The sequence below is a fragment of the Mauremys reevesii genome, linkage group 1 (genome assembly GCF_016161935.1).
Source record: "Mauremys reevesii isolate NIE-2019 linkage group 1, ASM1616193v1, whole genome shotgun sequence".
NCBI classification, from domain to species: domain Eukaryota; kingdom Metazoa; phylum Chordata; order Testudines; family Geoemydidae; genus Mauremys; species Mauremys reevesii.
The window spans coordinates 214,340,041-214,352,412 of record NC_052623.1 but is presented as its reverse complement, the minus strand read 5'-3'; the positions used below and the strand labels follow the sequence as shown (position 1 = coordinate 214,352,412).

The 12,372-nt window shown below is 48.3% G+C and overlaps 1 long non-coding RNA gene across 3 annotated transcripts in view; it reads left to right on the top strand.

The window, feature by feature from the left end:
• The window catches only part of LOC120395829, a 21,222-nt gene extending 8,850 nt beyond the window's left edge, over positions 1–12,372 (top strand). The window contains exons 2-3 of one of the 3 annotated variants that reach the window (XR_005592873.1): positions 4,386–4,475; positions 12,022–12,372. This is a non-coding gene — a long non-coding RNA (uncharacterized LOC120395829). Of the gene's footprint in view, positions 1–4,382; positions 4,476–8,350; positions 8,444–12,021 lie in introns of those variants that run through there. The other 2 variants (XR_005592850.1, XR_005592870.1) reach the window with 2 other exon arrangements.

Below are 12,372 nucleotides of genomic sequence, written 5' to 3'. Positions count from 1 at the left end.
TATGTACTTCAGCTTCTGTGTGGGTGGCCGTTCCTGTAAATGAGGCTTTACTAGAGCCTGCTAAGACCATTTTGCAGAGTCCAGCTAGGGCATCTCCTGCTTGAAAACATGCTGACAAAAATATTATGGTCTGGCCAAGGATTTGAAGTTTTTATTTTCACACCTGTCAACCAATTCTCTGGTTGTAGAAGCAGTTAGAGTGTGGTAGACAGCACAGTGCAAAATGTATCCCTTTCAGCAAGGATCAGAAGCGACTCGATCTCTTCAGTCACAAGTTACTTCTCTGCAATGTTTGCAATTCAGAATAGCAAGCCACCAAGCGGTCAGGTCAAACTTAAAGTATGACTATCTGAATTACAATAAATTCAGCATCTTTACTGAGCATTTTTTTGAGTGTTTGAGCACCCCTGGGGCCCGGAGGAAGCCAGTACCTGGCAACCTCTCCTTCTTTGTGTAGTGTATGTCCTTATAGGTACACCCTCCTTATCTTACCTCCCTTGTCTTGCTAAGTCTACACTTTCTAGGGAGACCTCAAGTAACCACATTTTCGATTTTAACTCCCTTATCAGTCCAAGCAAGTTGGCCAAATAGAGATTGTAAACAATAACTTTAAGAAATTGTTTTTGATATTCTAAATTTGTGCCTTTTGGATCAATCTAGTCACTCTTAAAAGTGCCTTACAGACAAGTGCATCTTTGGCAACATGATAAATGTGTTAGGTTTTAAAGAATTAAGAATGGATTATCATAAGTAAATGTGATAAGAACTCTTGGTAATTTGTATTGTTCCTTGGTATAACTGCTGAGTCTTAACTCTAGTCTGCGAAAATTGCCTGCTAGATTTCTCTTATGTGATTCCTCCTTTCCTGGAAATTTAGGGCGGATACAGCCACCTAGGACCAGTTCGGGGTTCCTCCTCCTCTGCTCCTGCAGCTCCTTGGCCCACAGGGAGGACACACAATTGAACAGAAGGAGTAAGCAGCAAGCACCCAGAAAGAAAAAGCCCCGCCTAATTAGATTCAGCTGAGGGGTGCATGCTGGGGCATTGCCAGCTTCTCCCCATCTGGGACCTTGGTAGGGCTGGGTTAAAACAATGTATTTAATGTTTAACTGAGTGCTTTGACAATGTGTTGTTAAATCTCCAGCTGCGGTAAGTCCCACCCTCTTTGGTAATTCCACATGCCTGGGCAATGGGCCCAGGAAAGGCTGTGCATTTTACCTCTCATTCTCTCAGCTCTGCAGTGAGTGCAGTTCTTATTCACTGGAGATACAGGACAGAGATCATGCGTAAGTGAAATGGAAATGTTCACTGGGAATTGTGTCTTAAATGGCCAAATTCAACTATACATCCCCCAGTTTCTACTTTCCCCTTCAGAGCTGTAGCCTCCTTGACTGGCTCAACAGAAGAGGGATGTTGTGGGAAATTTCAGAATTTATGTAGCTTTTCCTCAGCTATTAAGGGTTAAAAATGGTACATGAAGCCTTTCATCTCTACAACACTGTTCTAATACTGCCCCAGGTTGGAGGGCAGGAAACAGGATGGGCTGGCTTAGCGGGCTAGAGAATGGGACATGGGCTCTTCACTTCTAGGACAATGGCTCCAGGTTGGATTTTACTGGTTGATTCAGGAAGTTTAAGACCAGAAGGGACCATCAGATTATCTAGTCTGATCTCCTGCATATCACAGGCCATCAAATGGCACCCAGTTCTCCCTGTGTTGAGCCCAATAACTTGTATAACTATTGCACACATTTCTGAAAGGCATCCAGTCCTGATTTGAAGATATCAAGAGAGGGAGAATCCACCACTTCTCTTGGTGCTTTGTTGCAATGGTTAATCACCCTCGCTATTAATAATTTGTGCCTTATTTCTAATTTGAATTTTTCTGGCTTCAGCTTCCACCCATAAGTTCCTGTTCTGCTTTTCTCTGCTAGGTTAAATAGCCCTTTAGCACTGAGTATTTTCTCCCTGTGAAAGTACTTATACACCTTAACCAAGCCGCATCGATATTCTTTCTGATAAACCAATTGAGCTCTTGAAGGGAATGTCTGCACTGCAGCTGGAAGTTGCGGGTAGACAGACACGTGTTAGCTCTGCTCAAGCGGGTGCACTGCAAATAGCAGCATGGTGGCCACAGAAGCACAGGTTAGCCCCCTAAGCACATAACCAGGGGGCTTGGAGTGACTCTGTGTGGGCAGCTAGCCCAAGCCACCACCTGAGTGGCTGCAGCTGTACTGCAGCATGAGCAGAGCTAGCGTGTCTGTCTACCCACACGGGAAGCATACCCACGCTCTCTCACAGTACAGCATTTTCTCCAGCCTGCAAATCATTTTTGTGGCTCTTCTCTGTACCCTCTTCAGTTTTTCAACATCCTTTTTGAAATACAAACACCAGAACTGGATGCAGCATTCCAGTATCAGACTCTCCAATCCCATATACAGAGGTAAAATCACCTCCCTACTCCTATACATTACTCCCCTGTTTGTACAGCCAAGAATGTCATTAGTTCTTTTTGCTACAGCATCACATTGGGAGATCGTGTTCCATTGTTTGTCCCCTATGACTCCTAAATCTTTCTCAGTCACTGCTGTCCAGGATACAGTCCCCCCGTCCATAAGTATGGCCTGCATTTTTTCTTCCTACAGATATAACTTTTTATTTGGCTGTATTAAAACACATTTTGTTTGAATGGGTCCATCTTACCAAGTGATCCAGGTTGCTCTGCGTGACTGTCCTGTCCTCATCATAATTTACCACTCTGGCAATTTGTAGCTGCAAATTTTATCATGGTGAATTTATATTTACTTCCAGATCATTGATGAAAATATTGAACAGCATCAAGCTTAATATTGATCCCTGTGGAACCCCAGTAGAAGCATTTCAATTCAATGACGATATCCCATTGAAAACTACTTTTTGAGATCTGTCAGCTAGTTCTTTATCCATTGAATGTGTGCTCTATTGATATTGTTTAGTACCAATTTTTTAATCAGAATGCCATGCAGTACTAAGTAAAATGCCTTACAAAAGTCTAAATCTGTTACATCTACACAGTTTCCTTTCTCAATCAAACTTGCAATCTGATGAAAGAATGAAATTAGGTTTGTCAGACAAGATCTTTTTTCCAGTGAAGCCATCTTGACTGACATTAATTATAGTCCTATCCTTTAGTTCTTTATCAACTGAATTCCATATCAACTTTTCCATTATTTTGACCAGAATTGATGTCAGGCTAGCCCGTGACAGCATGCCACCCTGTCACCCCTCATGGTTCTGCAACTGGGGTAATTGAAAGAACCACTCATCATTATGCTTGGGTTCTTTCAATTACCCCAACTAGCCTTGTTCAAACATGCAACCCTTTTCTGGCATCTGAATTACTGAGACTTTCTACAAAGTGTAACTCACTTCATTTGTTACCCCAGTTCTCGCCCTGTCTGGGTCAGCATAAGAGTCTGGGTTGGTTTTCTTGCCCCTGTTCAAGAGACACCCAGCTCCCTTGGGCTGTGCCTTCAAATGGTCACTATGAAAACAGGAGCCCCCAGCTCTCCTCCTTGGAATTGCCTTGTAGGACCTTAGCCAGCTTCTTCTTCAGGTGGCTCTGTGACAATCAGGCTTCAGGCACCCTGAGGTTTAAACCCCCAAAATGAGCAGTTGAACCAACTGATTGCATACTGTATTATTGCACTATAAAGTAGATCGATTAAGGTCTTTTATGAAAGCTTGTAATGTTATAAACTTGATGGTCATTATGAGCTATGTATATAGACTATGGTTATGAATTTGTCTTTATGCATACAGAAAACTGTGCTTATAACCTTTACTGCAACTTCAACTACACTTTACAGCAGAGAGGAACATCTCCCAAGCCCAGTGTGTACACAAAACTGGCTCCAATTAACTATCCATTGTGCAGTCCAGGAAAAGACAATGATGGGCCAGTAGAGTTAACTGGAAAACACTGAGCCATCAAGTCAAAAGGGAATTTCTCCCACTCTGAATAATGAGTGGTCATCATGCAGCAGCAGAGAAAGGTGGGAGGGGAGGGAAGGAAAAATCCTTTTAAAAAAGAGGCTTGGAACTGGGGTTTTCACCCAGAAACTTAGGGACAGTCTCTGGGCAAGAAGCTGCCTATGAATGTTGGGTCCACCCGTGTAGCTGGGTGGTACGCTGGGAAACTGTTCAAAGGCAAGAGGTAACTTGTGTTAGACAAGGGATTTTTATCTAATATGGAAGTGTAAAGCCTGAGGTTGTGTCTCTATGTTTATTTTCTGTGTTACTTGTAGGTATTTTCTTTCTCTTCCTATGTCGTCTTTGAATCTGGGGGTTTTCTATTAAATAAACCTTTTTTATTATATCAACCTTTTAAATTTTTATCCCAAGCAGGTCTCCGGTATGCAGTCTGTGAATGGCAAAGTGAACTGAATTCTGGGTGCCTGGGAATGACAGACCTGATGGGAACAGTCCAAGTATCTGGTAAGTAAGAACTCAGGGAGGACAGATTTGGGGAGACTTGGAACTGGAGGGTGTCACAAGTAGTGACTCAGCAGGTGAGAACCAAGATGAGACCTTATACTTGTGGGCTGGCTGCTGGCGTGAGGGATCTGAACTGTAGCTGCCCAGCACCAAGACACCCCAAAGTTACAGGTTGCCAACTGTCTAATTGAGCAAACCCAAAGACCCCTGTCCCGCCACCGTCACTCGCTTTCACCAGGCTGGGGCAGGGGGTTGGGGTACAGAAGGGGTATGGGATCAGGCTCTGGGAGGGAGTTTGGGTATTGGAGGGGGTGTAGGGTTGGGCTCTGGGAGGGAGTTTGGGTGCGGAGTGCAGGCTCTGGGCTGGGGCAGGGGTTGGGGTGCAGGAGGGGTATGGGATCTGGCTCTGGGAGGGAGTTTGGGAGAGGGCTCTAGGCTGGGGCAGGGGGTTGGGGTGTGGGAGCGGATTTGGGGTCAGGCTCTGGGAGGGAGTTTGGGTGCGGGGTGCAGGCTCTGGGAGGGAGTTTGAATGCAGGCTGTAGGCTAGGGCAGGGGGTTGGGGTACAGGAGGGGATCAGGGGGTCAGCACTTACCTTGGACAGCTCCCAAAAACTGCTGTCACATCCCTCTGGCAGCAGCTCCTAGGTGGGGAGGCCAGGGGTTCTCTGGTCACCGCTCACCACAGGCACCACCCCCACAGCTCCCATTGGCCGCAGTTCCCAGCCCATGGGAGCTTTAGAGTTGGTGCTCCAGGTCGGGGCAGTGTGCAGAGACCCTCTGTCCCTCCCTCCCTGCCCCCAGGGACAGTGCTGGCCGCTTCCAGGAGCAGCACAGAGCCAAGGCATGTAAGGGAGCCTGCCTTAGCTCTGCTGCTGCGCCAGACTGTTAGCGCCAAAAATCTCCTGGTTTGGCTGAAGTAGTCTCAGATAGAGCATGATTCCAAGAGACTCCTAGCAAAAGCAGGAGGGTTGGCAACCCTAGTTACAGAGCAGTTGGTGACAGAACCTCTTATTAGTCTCCCAAAGATCACACAGGCTCCTTTTCTCCAGTTAGTCCTCAGAGGGGTCAGCAGGCAGCTTCTCCTGCCGTGGTGGGTGTCTGCCCCTGGTATGAGGGAGGAGGCAGCATATATGCTGATCCCCTTCCTTAAACCTCCTCCCAATTGGTTGGGTGAGGAGAACCTTGCCATGTCCTCTCTGCAAGGCTCCTGGCCTCAGGCTTTAAAGAAACGGTGATGGGATTTCTTCCCCAGCACCATAGGGGCTTTTTAGTTTTCATCTTTTTTCCCCATTCTAGTACTTAGTGACCTGGTGTTTCTGCACGCACTGTCACACAGCTCTTATCCTCAGCTGACTGACATATCCCCAACAGTTGGATATGGGACATTAGATGAGGAGGGTTAGGACTGGGGCAGGTAGGGCTCCCTTTGCTAGGGTTGGGGTTGTAGTAGGTAGGGTACCCTAATTTAGGGCTAGGTTTAGGGGAGAAAGGACAACCAGTGCTAGGCTTGGGGTTGGGGCAGGCGGGGCCCTCTTAGGGTTCAGGTTAAGAGAGGTGGAACACCCTTGTTCATGTTAGGTTTGTAGCAGATATGTCCCACTAACGGTTAGGTTTGGGGTACCTAGAGCCCCCTTGTTAGGGTTAAGGTTGTTGCAGGAAGGCCTGCTGACTTTGGGTTAGGATGATAGGATGTAGGGTACCCTATGCTAGGGTTAGGGTTCTGGAAGGTGGGGCCCCATGACTTAGCATTAGGGTTAGGGGAGGTAGGGCTAGGGTTAGGATTGTGGGAGGTAGCCACTTTTTGTCATGGATCCACATGTCCAGTGCTCTGGAACAGCTCTGCAACAGGCCCGGGGAGGACCTTCTCAGTGTGCCACACCCTGTTAGGGTCTCACTCTTTCACTCAGCTTCACCACCTCCTTGGACCAAACCTTGGAGCCTTTGGCATCCCTGCTTCACAACCTAAGCTTCCTTCAGCAAGTCCCCCTGAGATGGGCACCTGAGGGAGACTAATACCCCCAAAGAAAGCAGTACACCACCATATTCAGCATCTGCAGCAACTCTCAGCCAGCATTGTAATAACATGAGGGTTTATCAGATGTCTGGAAAACAGCATAGATAGTCCTTGGTGAGCAATGAGAAAAGAAAGTGACAGCATTGTCCATTCTGGTTAGTCAGAGCCCCAGCCAAGCTGTGTGTCCCCCCTTGACTCTCACTCGGTCTCTGAGTCCTCTTTGTTCAACTTCCTGGGCCAGTTTCACTTGGTCCCTCCTCAGTCCTTTGTTGTCTAACTGGTCAAATGCACTTGGCTGCCTGTGGTGGGGTGGGCCATTCATGATTGTTAGTTGCTAGTTACTGAATACTCCAGTGATTGGATTTGCCATTGTCTTCAGGGACTCACCATTGACCTGGGCCTCAAACCCAAGACAGCTCACTCCTGTATCTCTGGGCCTTTGCAGAGAGTTAACAGCCCCTTTCCACCCCTAGGTGACAATGCAGTATATGGGGAAACTGAGGCACACACAGTATTCATACAAAATATTTACAGACAATTCCCATTCCATCACACACCCTTGCTAGGGTTAGGGTTATGGCAGGTAGGGCCCTCTGACTTTGGGTTTGGTATCTGGGCAGGGGTGCTGGAACTGGGAGGGTCAGGGGTACTCTGGCCCCCCTCCGCTTTTAAAAGTGTCCCACCCACTTTTTAACATGGGTATAGTTTGGTGGGCAGGGAACCGCATCCCCCCGCCCAAACTGCAAGCCTGTAATATGTTGTATGAATACTGTGTGTGCCTCAGTTTCCCCAATGTACTGCTTTGTTAACTAGATGGTGGGGAAAGGCTGTTTGCTCTTGGGCAAGCTATGACAAAGGTGTGAATGGCACCCAGTTGCCTCAGCTTTGGGGCCCATGTCAATGGAGGGTCCATGAAGACAATGTCAAATCCATTTGGTACCTAGCAACTAATGACCACAAATAGCCCACCCTGCCAGAGGAAGCCAGCCAAGTTTGACCAGCTGGGAACAAAGGACTGAGGAGGGGGTGGTGTCACTCACCTGGAAATTTGAACAAAGAGGCACAGAGGGATAGAGGAGGGAGCCAAAGAGGGACACCACTTGGCTGGAGTTCTGGACTAATCAGAATGGACCATGTTGTAACTTCCTGTTCTCTATGCTAACCAAGGACTTTTTACGCTGTGTTCCAGACATTTAATAAGCCCTTCTGCTTTTACAACGCTGGCTGAGACTCACTGCAGAGGGTCAAAGTTGCGGGGGTGCATTGCTCCCTTAGGTGCCCATTTCAGGTGGACTTGCTGAAGGGAGCTCAGAGTGTGTAGCAGAGTTGCTGGTGGTTTACAGGTTCAGTGCAAGGAGGTGGTGAAGCTGAATGGCTTTCCCTAGTGAAAGATTGTGACCTTACAGGCACTGGCACACTGAAGGAATCCTCCCAAGAACTGTTTGTAAGCTGTTCTAGAGCATCGGACCAGTGGATCCATGACACGTGGTAGCTGAGGATGGTTTCTGAATGCATCAAGAGGATGGTTGGCTGCTGAATGTACCATGAGTATTTTGCAGTAAGCGACTGGCAGTGGTAAAACTAGGGTAGTTAAAGGAAGCAGCAAGAACATGGCATGTAACCAATTTCCTATGAAGCACATTGCAAGCCTGTGCAGAGAAGAAGGGCTAAGCATTGTGAAGCTCAACAAAGAGCAACTCATTATCCAGCTGGGCAGAGATGACTAGTCCAAGAAGCAGGTTTTAACCCCAAATGGGGAGTCAAGAAGGTTTGAGAGCAGCAGAGGCAGCAGCAGGGAGTCCACAAGACCCTGCTCCCCATCCAGCAGGGGGGTCTTCACGACCTGGCTCCCTATCAACAGATTTGAAGCAATGGGACTTGGAGATGAGAGCGAAGGAGCTAGAGGACTATGAAAAGCAGCAAAAACACATGGAAGAATAGCAGGAGAAGCAGAAAAAGCATGAACTGGAGATGGAGAAGCTATGGGGCAAGAGGACCCACCAAGGGGTAAGTGGGGAAAGACCCGGCATGCTAATTCCACAGGGAACCTGGATACCAAATTGCTACCCTAGTTTAAGGAGGCGGGATATAGATGCCTACCTCACTGCCTTTGACAAGGCTTGCAATTTGAATCAGGTTGACCTTATAGACCAGCTCCTCTGTCTCACCCCTTACGTGATCTCAAAGCCAGAGACTTACAGCCATTGATAGCAGAGACTATGAGCTATTCAAAAAGGCTTTACTGCTTACATTGGAGCTTATCCCTGAGGCTTATAGGAAAAGTTTTCATGGGGTGCAAAAGACTTGAGATGTGACCTACATGGGACTCACCATGGTGATAGACGAATATTGCCGCAGATGGTGTAAGGGAGCAAGGGTCACTACCCTGGAGGATTTGTATAACCAGGTTGGGTTGGAGAAACTTTATGAAATCTGTCCTCAGGACCTTAAAATGTGGTTAGTGGACAGGAAGCCTGTGGATTTGCATAATGCAGGCTGGTTGGCAGATGAATTTGTGGACAGCAGGTTCTGGTATGAAAAGAGACCCAAAGGGGACTGGCTTAAGCATGGGGCCGGGAAAGGAGACCCACTCCATGGTGGTATCCCAGAAATGGAACTTAGGGAAACCCAAAGCTGTTCAATGGGACTCATGAGATGTAATATCTGCAGATGGACAGAATGTAAATGAGCAGAATGCCCTAGGCTAGCTGAAATAAGGTTTGTCTGGGACAGAGAGGCTGTGTCATACACTGTCCAACCAGAAAGGCAGCCTGTAACTCAGGCTCCAGGGTGAACTACATGACTGAACTTTCAGAGGAAAGCAGTCACACAGCCAGCTGCTTGGGGACACCAGTGCTGGTGACTAAGGGCATGGTTACACTTGCAAATGTAGAGCACTTTGAGTTAAACCAGCCTTCGGAGAGCGCAGTAGGGAAAGCGCTGCAGTCTGTCCACACTGACAGCAGCAAGCACACTGGCGTGGCCACATTTGCGGCACTTATCCCACAGAGCACCTGTTCCTATTCTGGTGCTGTGGCTTGTGGGAAGGGGGCAGGGGGTGTGGGGCATTCTTGGTCCTGTCCCAACGCCGCGTGATGTATCACTTCGCATCCGAGCAATCCCTGTGCTTCCATCCATATTTTGCGCCGTCTTTCAACGTTTTTTGTGCTGCGCGCTCTGTCATCCCTTTTTGGTCTGCGGGAATGGAGCCCGAACTGCTGAGGAATATGCTCACGAGTCTCACCAGCACGTCATGTTTGACAGTCAAGTTACTCCTTAACATCCAAACTGACAGTGAGGACTCCGACAATGATATCGACTCGAGTAACGCATATGACACAAGATTGCTTGTGTCATTCATGGACATGCTCACCACCGTGGAATGCTGCTTTGGGGCTCGGGAAACAAGCACTGAGTGGTGGGATCACATCGTCATGCAAGTCAGGGATGATAAGCAGTGGCTGCAGAACTTTCGGATGAGAAAAGCCACTTTCATGGGGCTGTGTGAGAAGCTCGCCCCCATCCTGCGGCACAAGGACACGAGATTAAGAGCTGCCCTGAGGGTGGAGAAGCGGGTGGCTATTGCAATCTGGAAGCTGACAACTCCAGACAGCTGCCGATTGGTCGCTAACCAATTTGGAGTGGGAAAGTCGACCGTTGGAATTATGTTGATGCAAGTTTACAGGGCCATTAATCACATCCTGCTCAGAAGAACTGTGACTCTGGGTAGTGTGCATGACATTGTGGCTGGCTTTGCACAAATGGGTTTCCCTAACTGCGGAGGGGCAATAGATGGGATGCATATTCCAATTCGCAATTCCACCTAGCCTCCGAGTATGTTAATCAGAAGGGGTATTTCTCTATGGTTCTCCAGGCGCTTGTGGAGCACCATGGGCATTTCATTGACATTAGTGCAGGCTGGCCTGGAAAGGTGCATGACGCACGCATCTTTTGGAACACTGGCCTGTTCAGGAAACTGCAAGCTGAGACTTTTTTCCCAGACCAGAAGATCACCGTAGGGAAGTCAAAATGCCCATTGTGATCCTTGGAGACCCCGTTTACCCTTTAATGCCATGGCTCATGAAACCCTACGCAGGGAGCCTTGACAGCAGCAAGGAGCGGTTCAACAACAGGCTGAGCCGGTGCAGAATGGCTGTGGGGTGTGCTTTTGGCTGTTTCAATGGCCGCTGGTGCTCTCTGTATGGGAAGCGGGACTTGGCTGATGACACAATCTCCGCGGTTATATCCGTGTGCTGTACACTCCATAACATTTGTGAAGGGAAGGGTGAAAGATTCACTCAGGCATGGAACTCAGAGGTTCAACACCTGCAGGCTGAATTTGAACAACGAGAGAGCAGGGCTATTGGAGGGGCCCAGCACAAGGCTGCAAGGATTAGGGATGCCTTGAGGGAGCAATTTGAGGCTGAAAGCCAACAGTAATGTCTGGTGCCCTGCACGGGAGTGAAGTGCAGGGGTTCCAATGTTAGTAGGAATCTGTGTTTGCTATGCTGACTTGCAGTGCCTGTTGCTTTCCTGGGCTAAGGTATCTTTTACATTATGCAATAATAAAGAATGTTTTCAAAGCCAAAAAAAATCCATTTATTGAAAAGAAACACAACTGCTTGGGAAAGAGAAAAGGCAAGGGGGGTGGTGGTGAATGGTACAATCACAGGTTTGCATCTGTCCTGTTATCATACTCAGCCTTCCTGTCTGGAGTACTGTGCAATGAGTGCTGCACTTCTGGATGGCTATGCTGCATGGTGATGGGGGTTGAGTGCAGTGGGTAAAGGTCGTAGTTTGCAGGGCTGGGTGGTGAAGCTACAGGTGTTGGAGGCAGATGGTGGTGGTAAGAACCCAGATGTTGGGGAAAGTGGGTTGGAGGTGACATGGAGGCACAAGGGAAAGAGTTTTGGGACAAGGGCTGCAGGGGGGTGGGCAGGCATGGTAGTGCTCCTCCTGCATGGCTACGAGTGCCTGGATAGAGTCCGCTTGGTGCTCCATGATACTTATCAGCCGATCCGTGCTTTGCTGCCGGAGCACTGCGCTTTTGTGCCGGCGCTCCTCATTCTGCTGGCGGATCCTCCTTTCACTCTCCCTCCACTCCTGCGCTTTTAGATTCTCATTAAGTGATTGCTGCATTACTTCATGCAGCATGTCCTCTTTGCTTCTATGTGGTCTTTTCCTGATTCTTTGCAGCCTCTTGGCTGGTGATAAGACAGATGGCTGAGATCTCAAGGTTGCATCTGTAAAGGCAAAATGCAACACTTAACAGAGGCAGCATTGTTCACATTATACAGAGCAATGATTCCCCCATACTTAAGTAGGCCAAGCACAATCTACACAATAGCATAATTTTCCCATCCCAAAGCAAGTGCACATAACCTATGGGAGCCCCAAAATGATGAGTAAGCACAGGGGCAAGGGGCACTGATTGTTTCAGGGCTGTACTGTCCTCTGGGTTTCTGTGCCTTGGGGACAGCCAACAGCTTCAGGGGGTACCTGTACTGAACACTGTCCCCACATTTTCAACAGGAGTTCATCCTGGAAGATATCTCGCTGCTGATGGTGACCTGAGAAGCAAGGGAGGGTCTTCTACTACAATGCGGCTTCTGCCCTGGCCCACATGCAGCTTGCCTGTGCGCAGCAATGGTCCCCACACCCCTCATGGCACAGTGGCATGGACATGTTAGCCTAACTGGGACAAGGACAACAAGCATTGCCCAAGTTCTGGATGAGACCTTTGAAGAGATCACTGAGGCCAATTACCGTGATGTGAGAGAGCACATCAATGCCCTATTCTGTATCTAGGCATGCATGCAGCCCTAACCCTCCTCGCCCCAAGAGCCCGCACTGAATAACTTCCTTTCCAAAATAAAAGCCGCT